The following is a 12,307-nucleotide window of genomic DNA, read 5'->3' as shown; positions in this document are numbered from 1 at the left end:
TTACTCCGCCAATACTCTGCATTACTCCGCCAATACTCTGCATTACTCCACCAATACTCTGCATTACTCCACCAATACTCTGCATTACTCCACCAATACTCCGCCAATACTCTGCATTACTCCACCAATACTCTGCTATACCCTGCCAATACTCTGCAATACATACCCTGCAATACATACCCTGCCGATACTTACTCTGCAATACTTACCCTGCCAAGACTCTGCAATACTTACCCTGTAATGCCCTGCCAATAATCTGCAATACCCAGCAATAATCTGCCATACCCTGCCAATACTTTGCAATACCCTGCCAATACTTATCCTGACAATATTCTGCAATACCCTGCCAATACTTACCCTGCCAATACATATTCTGCTAATACCCAGCCATACCCATCCATGCTCAGCCAAAATATTATTGGGGGAGATGACGTGGATATTACAGTAGGGGAGATGTATATTGCAGTGGGGACTATATGGTGGTGACATTTTTCACAGGTTTTTGCAAATTCAATTATTATTTGCTGATCCGAAAAAAGATCCGATCTGTGACTCAGATCCAAGGAATGATCCGATCCGTGAGTTTTTTGATCCGTTGCCGATAATCTTGCACGGCAAGGGCAACGTTATTCCAGTTTGTGTGATATTTTCTAATTTGCTGTATTTGAATTTGGAACAGGGTGTATTTGTGTTAGAAATTCCCTGCGAGGGAAAGATCATCACCCATTGTGTTGATTATTCTGTTTGACAAGTTAACTTATTTTGTATTTGTAAACTGGCACTTTACAATAAATGTACTGTATTTTCTGTGAAATATATATGCATATGAGCGTACCTTTATTTATTTTTTTTTTTTTTGGTGGGGGAGTGGATCTTGGGTGAGAGTTCCCACACTTTTTTCCCCAGCACTTGACCCCTGACTATATAGGTATGATTTGATCATCTTCTATGCTAAGAGAAATTGTGCTCTGAGCTTTTTGGTCTTTCTCTATTCATTCATCTGAAGGATGTTCTGGTCTGATTTAATTTATACATTTCCATGTACCGTCCCTTATTAGCAGGATTTTCATCTTGAATTTCCAAAATTGATAGTTCTGGTTTGTCAGTTTTGCAAATTAAATCTTTGTTGGAGCACGGTGGCACTTTTCAGCAGCCTCGTGGATCCGGCCACAAATCCAAGATGGCGGCCGGCAAATACACAGGGCCCGGACCGGAGCAACAGCCGCAACTACAGCGGGACAGGAGACGTTTAGCTGGCTGCAAGTCCTTTGATGAAGGCTCCCTCACAGCTTCTCCACCTTCAGGTGAGCGGATGGATCATCCCTGTCCTGCATCCAGCCCTGTTTGATCTCTCTCTCAGGCCTCTGCTCCATCCCCAGGACTCCTCTGTTCTGGAAAAGGACCTATCAGATATATTTCTTAGCCAGGCCAGCAGCCATGATATGGATCCTGATAGTCCTGAGGGGTCTCCTGACCCTTTGCCTGCACCATTACCATATTCCCCTGATACTGTTTTGCTTGCTCGCTTTGCGGACATGCTGAGGAAGGAGCTAGAGAAAGCTACATCCAAATTTCATAGTTTCATAGTTAGTAAGGTTGAATAAAGACACCAGTCCATCCAGTTCAACCTGAGTGAGTGTCTACCCCTATCCCTGTACATTGCACACTCACATTGGTCCCTACCCTCAAGGAGCCCACAATCTAAGGTCCCCATTCATATACTAGGGCCAATTTTGGTCGGAGGCCAATTAACCTACCTGCATGTCTTTGGAGTGTGGGAGGAAACCGGAGTACCCGGAGGAAACCCACGCAGGCACAGGGAGAACATGCAAACTCCAGGCAGGTGGTGTCGTGGTTGGGATTTGAACCAGCGACCCTTTTACTGCTAGGTGAGATGGCTAATCACTACACCACTGTGCCGCCCCGTAGATGAAATCTGCAATGAGCCTCTAAAGAAGGTCCCACCGAGATTCGAACTCGGACCGCTGGATTCAAAGTCCAGAGTGCTAACCATTACACCATGGAACCCTTGGGGCAACAGATTGTCAGAAGTGGGATTTGAACCCACGCCTCCATTTGGAGACCAGAACACCCACACAATGTGAAGAAACAGCTCTTGAGTCTGGCGCCTTAGACCACTCGGCCATCCTGACAAGATATAGACCTCTTGTAAATTAACCTCTGATCTGCGGCAGGATTTCCAGAATTTGGGTTGCCGGTTGGATAGTATTGAATCTAAAGTTGATGAGACTGTCCATAGAGTGTCACAGAATTCTGACACAATCACCGAACTCCATGATCGTTTAGAGGAAGCCTATAATAGAATTGACGACCTGGAAAACCGTGCCAGACGTTATAATTTCCGTATTCGCGGTTTACCGGAATCGGTTAAAGATATCACCTCCTTTGCTTCTTCTTTGATGCATTTAGCGGTCCCAGAGATTGATGACATTCATATGGAAATTGATCGCATTCATAGAGCTTTGGTTCCCCTGAAGCCTGATGGACCACCCCGTGATGTGATTGTAAAGCCCCATTTCTTTGGGATTAAAGAAGCCATTATGCGGTATGCCAGGGATCACCCTGATTTGGAGGTTGAAGGTCATCATATTCAAATTTTCGCGGATATATCGCAAGCTACCATTCAGAAGAGGAGGGCATTTAAACCGCTGCTATCCCCTTTGATTCAGCACAATATTCGCTATCGCTGGAACTATCCTTTCCGACTACAATTTACTTATGACAATCGATCCTATGCTTTTTCTACATTCGCAGATGGGGAAAAAATCTTGTTGAAATTGGGGTTCATTTCCCAGGCCCCAGTTTCTGGTCCGCCCACAGCTGTTGATCCCCCCCCCCCCCGCTTTTGCCGCTCTGGTCTTCCCCGACTTCGAAGAAATCCGCAACCTCGCGTCAAGTTACTTGAAAGACTCTATTTTTTTCTTTTTCTTTTTTTTTGATTTTTTGATCCTACTGGTACACCAGACTCTGGGGGGAGGGGGATAATATAAAGAGTTATAGATTTATGTTTTTGTGTTGTTTTTTCCCCTTCTTCCTGGGGTCTGGGGGATGTTTTTTTTGTGCAGTAGCTCCTCTGTGGTCCTTATATAGGACATTAGCTACCGCTTGCATAATTTTTGTCGCTTGCTCGGATAATTGTATCCCTTTTTTCTTATATTACTTAGAGTTTTCAAGTATGGATATATGGGCATAACATTTGCTGTTTCATATTGTGCCGGGAGGTGGCTATGTGCTCTCCCTGTTGATAGGACTCTCCCCATTGATTTTCTTTGGTGGAGACTCCCACACTTCCAGACTTAGATTCTGGTCTATGTTGTTATATTATGTTTACTTATTGTTGCTTAATGTTTTTTATCTCTGTTGATACTGGGTGTCGTTGCACCCATGTATCGTTTTTTTTTCTCTTCTTCTTTCTCTCTTTGTTTTCCTTCCAGTCTTCACTATTAATTCTTTTTTTTTCCTTGAGGCATTCTGGTTCATCAAAGAGGTCCATGTGTTGCCATCGTTAGGTGAGTCTGTCTATCATGCACATTTATGTTTTTTACCATGTCCCGGTTAACTGACTCGACTGGAACCATTCGACTGCTATCCCATAATGTTCAGGGATTGGAATCCCCATCTAAGCGAATCCAGGTATTTAACTATTATAAATCTCTGCATGTAGATATTGTAGCTCTCCAGGAAACCCATTTTCCCTCTTCTTTTACCCCCCGCTATATTCATAGAGATTACCCTGTGTGTTACTTTGCTAATGCCACAGAGAAAAGCGTGGGGTAGCACTCTGTTTGTCACGGCGACTTTCATTTACAGAGACTAAAGTACTGCGGGATCCAGAGGGGAGGTTTCTACTGGTTAAAGGTCATTTGGGGAGCAATTTGGTGACAATTCTGGTTTATTATGCCCCCAACACGAATTAAGTAGCATTTTTTAAAGCCTTGCTCCGGTCCTTAGCGTTGGAATTTGAGGGTGATGTGATCCTAGCCGGAGATTCTAATTTAGCATTAGATCATGTCCTAGATAAATCACATTTATCTTGTCTTCGATCCCCTCCCAAATGTAGCCGGATTTTTGCTCAGTTATTACATCGCTATGATTTAGTTGATGCTTGGAGGGAGGCCAACCCTACCGCCCGCGATTATTCTCATTTTTCTAGGGCTCACAACCGCTATTCGCGCATTGACCATGTGTTTCTTGCCTCGGGACTGTTGCCTAAACTGACTGCAGCTAAAATTGTATCTACACCTTGGTCAGATCACGATCCAGTAGTATTACTGTTTTCGAATTTAACGTTTAAATTGGCGAAGTCCCACTGGAGGCTGAATGAGTCTATCCTGGGCAATGAATCTCACTGTACGGAGATTGTAACCGACCTAAAAGCATATTTTGCGGTTAACAAAGCAGAGGATACCAACCCTGCTGTTAATTGGGCGGCTCATAAAGCCTCCATTCGGGGCTCTCTAATTCAGTTGACGTCCAGACTTAATAAGGCTAATAGCACCTTGATCTTGACCAAAACTAAGGAATACGAAACCCTAGCTGCCCAACATAAACTACTCCCTCATCCGGACTTATTGCTTAAGCTTGAACAGGCCCGCACCGAACTTAATATATGCCTTACTACGAGGGCCGAAAAATGTCTTCGCTGGACCAACCATAGGTTCTTTACATGGCGTGATCGTCCAGGTTCATTGCTGGCGCACAAACTTACCCCTAAACATACGCATACAGCTCTCCCTAAAATTAGACTTTCAGGAGGTAATCTTTCTCAAAATCCCCAGAGTGTCCTTGACGAATTTCAGAATTTTTATACTACACTTTATGCCCCAACTCATGACAATACGTCTGTTTCTATCAATACTTTCTTAAGCACCTTATCGCTACCGTCTCTTACGGAACCTCATAGAGAAATTATGGACCAACCTATTACTTGTGAAGAGTTACACCATACCATCAAATTATTATCTTTGCATAAATCGCCTGGTCCTGATGGACTCCCTAATAGCTATTATAAAACATTTTCAGAATACCTGGTCCCCCATATGGCTCTCTATTTTAATTCCTTACGAGACGGTGGCGAAGTACCTTTAGATGAAAATAGGGCCCACATTAGTGTTATACCTAAACCGAACAAAGATACTACTGATATTCTTAATTATCGCCCTATATCATTGATTAATTGTGATCTCAAAATCCTTACGAAATTATTAGCATTACGATTGGGTGCCTTTTTACCACAATATATACATAAAGACCAATCAGGTTTTATATATCAACGCCAAACTTTAGACCAAATTCGCCGATCCATAGCTTTGATTTCTGCGGTTCGCTCCCAATGGGATGCTCCTGGATCTCGGGAACTGCTATTGCTCTCATTGGACCTTCATAAGGCCTTTGATAGCCTTAATTGGGACTATTTATTTACTACTCTTGGGGCCTTTGGTTTTGGTCCTGTTTTTATTTCATTATTACGAAAACTTTATAGCAAACCGTCGGCCCAGGTTGCTATCCGGGGTTATAGATCATCCTCCTTTCCCATTGGCCGTGGCACGAGACAGGGCTGTCCACTTTCCCCATTACTTTTTGCGTTGGCAATAGAGCCTTTAGCGGTAGCGATTCGATCTCATCCCCGAATTTATGGAATATGTTGTGGACAGCAGGAACATAAATGTTCTTTGTTTGCCGATGATGTTCTTATGTATATTACCAACCCCACAATTACCCTACCTAACTTGTTATCCTTATTTCGCCAATTTTCCCAACTTTCCGGACTTACTTTAAACACTCAAAAAACGATGGCCCTTAATGTCTCTTTGCCCCCTTTAATGGAACAACAGTTGCGACGCGATTTTCATTTCCAATGGACCTCAACCTCTATTCCCTATTTAGGTATTCAATTGACATCCTCAATTAGCACTTTATACAAAGCCAATTATCCCCCACTTTTTCGCCGTTTACGTGAGGACCTTCGGTGTTGGGCGGATTATTCCTTATCTTGGTTTGGTAGGATTAATTCCGTCAAAATGACGTTTCTCCCCAGACTACTCTATTACTTTAGGACCTTACCCATTGCAGTCCCGAGGAAAGAATTGCAACAGTTACAAGGAGATGTTCTCCGTTTTGTTTGGGGTAATGGGAAACCATTGAATAAATCAACGTTATATACCTCAAAATTGCGCGGTGGGCTTGGCCTCCCTAATTTGCAAGCTTATTATCAGGCGGCTCAAATAACACAGCTTTCCTATACCACGGCCAGGGGGCCTCAGCCCCTTTGGGTATCTATTGAAGCCCTTTCGTGCCATCCTCTTGCTATTGGATCCCTGATGTGGCTGCCAAGTCGCCTTCGCCCTCCTATCTTATGCCCCACCCTGTCTCACTCCCTTGAGGTTTGGGATAGGGTGCGCCATCGTAAACCATTGGTGTCTTCACATACTGCCTTGGCTCCGGTGTTTTGTAACCCAGAGTTTCCACCTGGCTTGACCCCACAGATATTCCAGTGGTGGCTCAATAAGGGCCTCTTACGGATAGGTGACTATTTGACTGGAAGCCGACCTCATTCCTTGCAGTACTTTGTAGAGACAATACAGATGCCACCTAGTGAGCTGTTTCGGTACAATCAGATTGTATCCTTTATACATTCTAAACTTGGTATGCTTGATAGACCGTTTACTCTTACGAATTTTGAATTATCTTGCCAATCACAGGACCAAATAAGGGGACGTATATCTACCATTTATGCTATTATTACGGACCCACTTACTAAACTTCCCTATATGACCCATTGGGAACGGGACTTGAATCTTACCTTTGACCTGTCTGATTGGCAGGATATAGCCTATGCTTTATCTAAAGTATCTGTTAATACTACACTGATTGAAGCAAACTACAAAACTCTACTACGATGGTATTTAGTGCCAACCAGGATAGCTAAGATGCATCCATCTGCATCCCCCATGTGCTTTAGATGGTGTGGTCAGATGGGTACAATGTGCCACATTTGGTGGCAGTGCCCGATCATAGTCAGATTTTGGATTCGTATATTTAACCTTATATACACGGTTACTGGGGTTAATATTCGTAGATCTCCAGAGGTAGCGCTCTTTCAAAAGCTCCCAGATGGGGTTCCCAAGAAATCTTTCAAACTGATAACATATATAATTCTAGCTGCTAGGATTACTATAGCTAGATACTGGAAGCAGTCGGTGGTTCCTCTTGATTCTGTAAAACTTAAGCTTAACTGGATTATGGTCAATGATAGACTCACCTGGACCCTTCGTAATAATTCCAAGAAATTTAACGTGATTTGGGATCCGTGGATCAAATATATTTCTCCACTGTGACTTGCCGCTGGTTGACCCTCCCTCTTTTCCTCTTTTCTTTTTTCTTTTTCTCTTCTTTTCTTCTCTCTTTCCTTCTTCCCTATACCTACTGTCTAACGAGATATTTTTATAATTTGTAAAAAGGTCGGGCACCATTCTGTGCGGTCGTTACTAATGGAAGGGGGGTGTAGGGGAGTTCTCCCCACCCTCCTTGTTCTTTTTTCTTTCTTTTTCTTTTCTCCCCTCTGTTCTGCTCCGTTTTCTGTTCTGTTATTATTCTTGACAATATGGGTATTAAAGATTCTCTGGACAAGATCCAATTGGGTCTAACAGAGGGTGGGATGTGTTTGTATATTTGATTGGTGGAACACCATAATTTTTTGAGCTACTTTGTAATGCGTAATCTGCCATTATATCGATTACGTTTAGCCTATTTGACTTATGGTTTTACACTCTCATGTTTTACTGTTGATTGACCCGGCTGCGGTGTGGGATAAGGGTCATATTTTTCAGATTTTACTTGTTCATTGACCGTATTACCTGTGATATTTTCTTACTGTCTCACCTTGATTTATAAATAAAAACATATTGAAAGTAAATCTTTGTTGGAGCTGTGCTACTGGCCATTTTTTTATTATTTTGTAGTCTTCTTTCTGTTTCTGTATCTTGCACTTCTTTTACTGTAGCAGGCTATAACTGGGTGTCTGGATAGGTGTCTGGGCTATGTCTGGGCCCATAACCTGCTAGAAATTCTGTATATACCCCTATGGAACAGTGTGCAGTTTACATGGGCTTTGCTGCTGTTTAACTGCAGACAGGAAACAGGAGCTTTTATTATTTAGAGAAAATACATATTGTATTACCATAGATCCAGCTACAAACTTGTAAACACTGACATCTACTCACAATAGTGAGTACACCCCTCACATTTTTGTAAATATTTTTTTATATCTTTTCATGTGACAACACTGAAAAAATTACATTTTGCTACAATGTAAAGTGGTGAGTGTACAGCTTGTATAAGGGTCCGTTCACACAGGGGCAACACGACTTTCAACACGACTTTTGGAGGCAACTTGGACACGACCTGAACACGACTTGGGGCGACTTACAACACGACTTTAAGTCGCCCCAGGCCAGGCAACTTTTGCTGCGGCTAATCAGAGAATGAGCTCTCAAGAGGGAACTCCACGCCAAATTTTGCGTGGGTTCCCCCTCAGAGAGCATACCAGGCCCTTAGGTCTGGTATGAATATTGAGGGGAACCCCCTACTCCGAAAATACGGCGTGGGGTTCCCCCCCAGATCCATACCAGACCCTTATCCGAGCACGCTACCTGGCCGGCCAGGAAAAGGGGTGGGGACGAGCGTGTGACCCCCCCTCCTGAGCCGTACCAGGCCACGTGCCCTCAACATGGGGGGTGCCTTGGGTAAGGGGGGGGCGCGTGGCCCCCCCACCCCAAAGCACCTTGTCCCCATGTTGATGAGGACAAGGGCCTCTTCCCGACAACTCTGGCCGTTGGTTGTCGGGTTCTGAGGGTGGGGGGCTTATGGGAATCCGGGAGCCCCCCTTAATAAGGGGGCCCCCGGATACCAGCCCCCCACCCTATGTGAATGAGTATGGGGTACAACGTACCCCTACCCATTCACCTGGGAAAAAAATGTAAAAAAAAAACCCCAACACAGGGTTAAAATAGTTTATTGCACAGCTCTGGGGGTGTTCCGTCTTTGGTGGTCTTCTCGCTGGACTCCTCCTCTATCTTCTGCTAGCTCTTTTACTAGCGGAGGAGCCCGGCTTTCTTCTTCATCGGCTACCCCCATGTTGAGGGCACGCGGCCTGGTACGGCTCAGGAGGGTGGGCCGCACGCTCGTCCCCACACCCTATCCTGGCCGGCCGGGTAGCGTGCTCGGATAAGGGTCTGGTATGGATCTGGGGGGACCCCCATGCCGTTTTTTCGGCGTAGGGGTTCCCCTTAATATTCATACCAGATCTAAGGGCCTGGTATGCTCTCGGAGGGGGAACCCACGCCAATTTTTTTTTCATAAATTTGGCGTGGAGTGCCCTCTTGAGAGCTGATAATTCTGTCAGAGTCGCCTCCGTATAGACGGAGATCTGACTTGGAGGTGACCTCCATTGAAATCAATGGGTACCGGTCGCCTACAAGTCGGATTCAAGTAGTACAGGAACCTTTTCTGAAGTCGGAGCGACTTCAGTAGTGTGCATTAAGACGGCTCTCATTCACTTACATTTCTTTTTAAATGTTATCCGACCTGAGGCGACTAGGGGCGACCTGAAGTCGGATCGGAGTTGCCCCTGTGTGAACGGACCCTAACAGTGTATATTTGATGTCTACTCAAAATAACTCAATGCACAGTCATTAATGTCTAAACCACAGGCAACAAAAGTAAGTACACCCCTAAGTGAAAATGTCCAAATTGGGTCCAATTAGCCATTTTCCCTCCCCGGTGTCATGTAACTCGTTAGGGTTGGTTCACACTAGGATGACTTGTCATGCGACTTAGCCGCCTGACAAGTAGCGTCCTGCTCTGTACAATGGAACCGAAACACAAGTCGCTCCGACTTAGAAAAAGGTTCCTGTACGACTTTGGGGACGACTTGCATTGACTTCTATACAGAAGTCATTTTGCAAGTCGCTGCAGCGGTCACGTCTGGGTCGCCTGAGGCAGTCGCGCTGTAAGTCAGTATGAACCGACCCTAAGTGTTACAAGGTCTCAGGTGTGACTGGGAAGCAGGTGTGTTATCGCTCTCACTCTCTCATACTGGTCACTGGAAGTTCAACATGGATCCTTATGGCAAAAAACTCTGAGGATCTGAAAAAAAAGAATTGTTGCTACACATAAAGATGGCATAGGCTATAAGAAGATTGCCAAGACCCTGAAACTGAGCTGCAGCACGGGGGCCAAGACCATACAGTGGTTTAACACCACATGTTCCTACAGTCAAGCATGGTGGTGGGAGTGTCATGGCCTGGGGGCTACACAAGTGCTGCCAGCACTGGGGAGCTACAGTTCACTGAGGGAACCATGAATGCCAATATGTACTGTGACATACTGAATCAGAGCATGATTCCCTCCTTTCGGAGACTGGGCCACAGGGCAGTATTCCAATATAACAACTCCAAACACACCTCCAAGACGACCAATGCCTTGCTAAAGAAGCTGAGGTTAAAGGTAATGGACTGGCCAGACATGTCTCCAGACCTAAACCCTATTGAGCATCTGTGGGGCATCCTCAAACGGAAGGTGGAGGAGCGCAAGTTCTCTAACATCCACCAGCTCCGTTATGTATTGTTATGGAGGAGTGGGAGAGAACTCCAGTGGCAACCTGTGAAGCTCTGGTAAACTCCATGCCCAAGAGGGTTAAGACAGTGCTGGAAAATAATGGTGGCCATACAAAATATTGTCACTTTGGGCCCAATTTGGACATTTTCATTTAGGGGTGTACTCACTTTTGTTGCCAGTGGTTTAGACATTAATGGCTGTGTGTTGAGTTATTTTGAGGGGACAGTAAATTTACACTGTTATACAAGCTGTACACTCACTACTTTACATTGTAGCAAAGTGTCATTTCTTCAGTGTCACATGAAAAGATATAAAATATTTACAAAAATGTCAGGGTGTACTCACTTTTGTGAGATACTGTACAGTAGTTGTTTCATAAAATATAAATGAACATTGTATTCCAACATTCTTCTTCAAAATAACAAATGTGCCATACTTTCCTGGTCTGTTCAATGGTTTTGCACAAAGCAGTCCTGATCCTCCTATTCTGGGGTCCCCTGCCAGCGCTCCCTGAGTGCTTCCATAAGAAGGCCCTTCCTCTGGGAACACTTGTGCATGCTCGATCCAGAACCATGCTGTTTGCATCTATTCAGACACAGCCTGACCCCGCCCCCTTAAAGGAGAATTATAAAAAAAAAGTATTTTGTTTTTACCACTACTATTTCTTTATGTTGGCTTTTAGAATTTACAAATGCAGCAATTTAGAAATTGGATAAAAGGTTTAGCACTGGGAAACACTTTTTAACAGAAAAGTGCATTTTATATACAACTATAAAGATTGGACCAACATGAGGGACAAATGATGAGGAAAGAGGGACAGAGGGACTTTGTTCCAAATCAGGGACAGTTGGGAAATATGCAAGAGCCAATGGCTCCCATTGCTCTCAGCTAGGGATGAGCCGAACACCCCCCGGTTCGGTTCGTACCAGAACTTTCGAACGGACCCCACGTTCGTTACGAACGTTAGAACCCCATTGAAGTCTATGGGACTCGAACGCTCGAAATGGAAAGTGCTAATTTTAACGGCTAATATGCAAGATACTGTCCTAAAAGGGGTTTGGGGACCTGGCTCCTGCCCCAGGGGACATGTATCAATGCCTTAAATGTTTTTAAACATGGCCGTTTTGGCGGGAGCACTGATTTTACTGACAATTAAAGTGAAAAAAAAAAGTGAAATATTCCTTTAACCACTTCAGGACCGCCGTATTGCCAATGTACGTCAACACAATGGCACAGGCAGGCACAATCACGTAGATCTACGTGATTGCCTTCCAGCGGGTGGGGGGTCCGATCGGACCCCCTCCCACTGGTTACGGCGGTCCGGTTCGCTCCAGGAGCGCTCCGTGATGAGGGGATGGCCGTTGGTTTTCGGCCACCCCCTCTGGATCGCTCCTGGCCAATGAGAAGCTTCCTCCCACTGTGTATTGTTTACACAGGAAGGAGGAAGTGATGTCATTCTCCTCGGGGCGGTCTTTTTGACCGGACTACGAGGAGAAGACTAATAGTAAGTGTGCACCAACACTACACTGACATGTAGGTACACACAGGCACACAAACCCCCCCCCCCCCCGATCCCCCCCCCGATCGCCCCCCGATCCCCCCCCCCCCCCAGTCACAGTGTCACTGATTGCATTGATCATTTCTTTACTGATCAATGCATTCAGTGTCA

The 12,307-nt window shown here is 44.8% G+C and overlaps 1 non-coding gene across 1 annotated transcript; it reads right to left on the bottom strand.

Moving 5' to 3' along the window:
• Positions 1–1,956: 1,956 nt before the first annotated feature.
• Positions 1,957–2,028, bottom strand: TRNAQ-UUG (transfer RNA glutamine (anticodon UUG)). The gene has a single exon. It is a non-coding gene; the product is annotated as a tRNA-Gln (tRNA).
• Positions 2,029–12,307: the final 10,279 nt, after the last annotated feature.

This window comes from Lithobates pipiens, unplaced genomic scaffold (genome assembly GCF_037356315.1).
Source record: "Lithobates pipiens isolate NorthernLeopardFrog02 unplaced genomic scaffold, aLitPip1_a1.2 Scaffold_1, whole genome shotgun sequence".
NCBI classification, from domain to species: Eukaryota; Metazoa; Chordata; class Amphibia; order Anura; family Ranidae; genus Lithobates; species Lithobates pipiens.
Note: the sequence above shows the minus strand (reverse complement) of the source record. Positions and strands in the feature narration are given on the sequence as shown.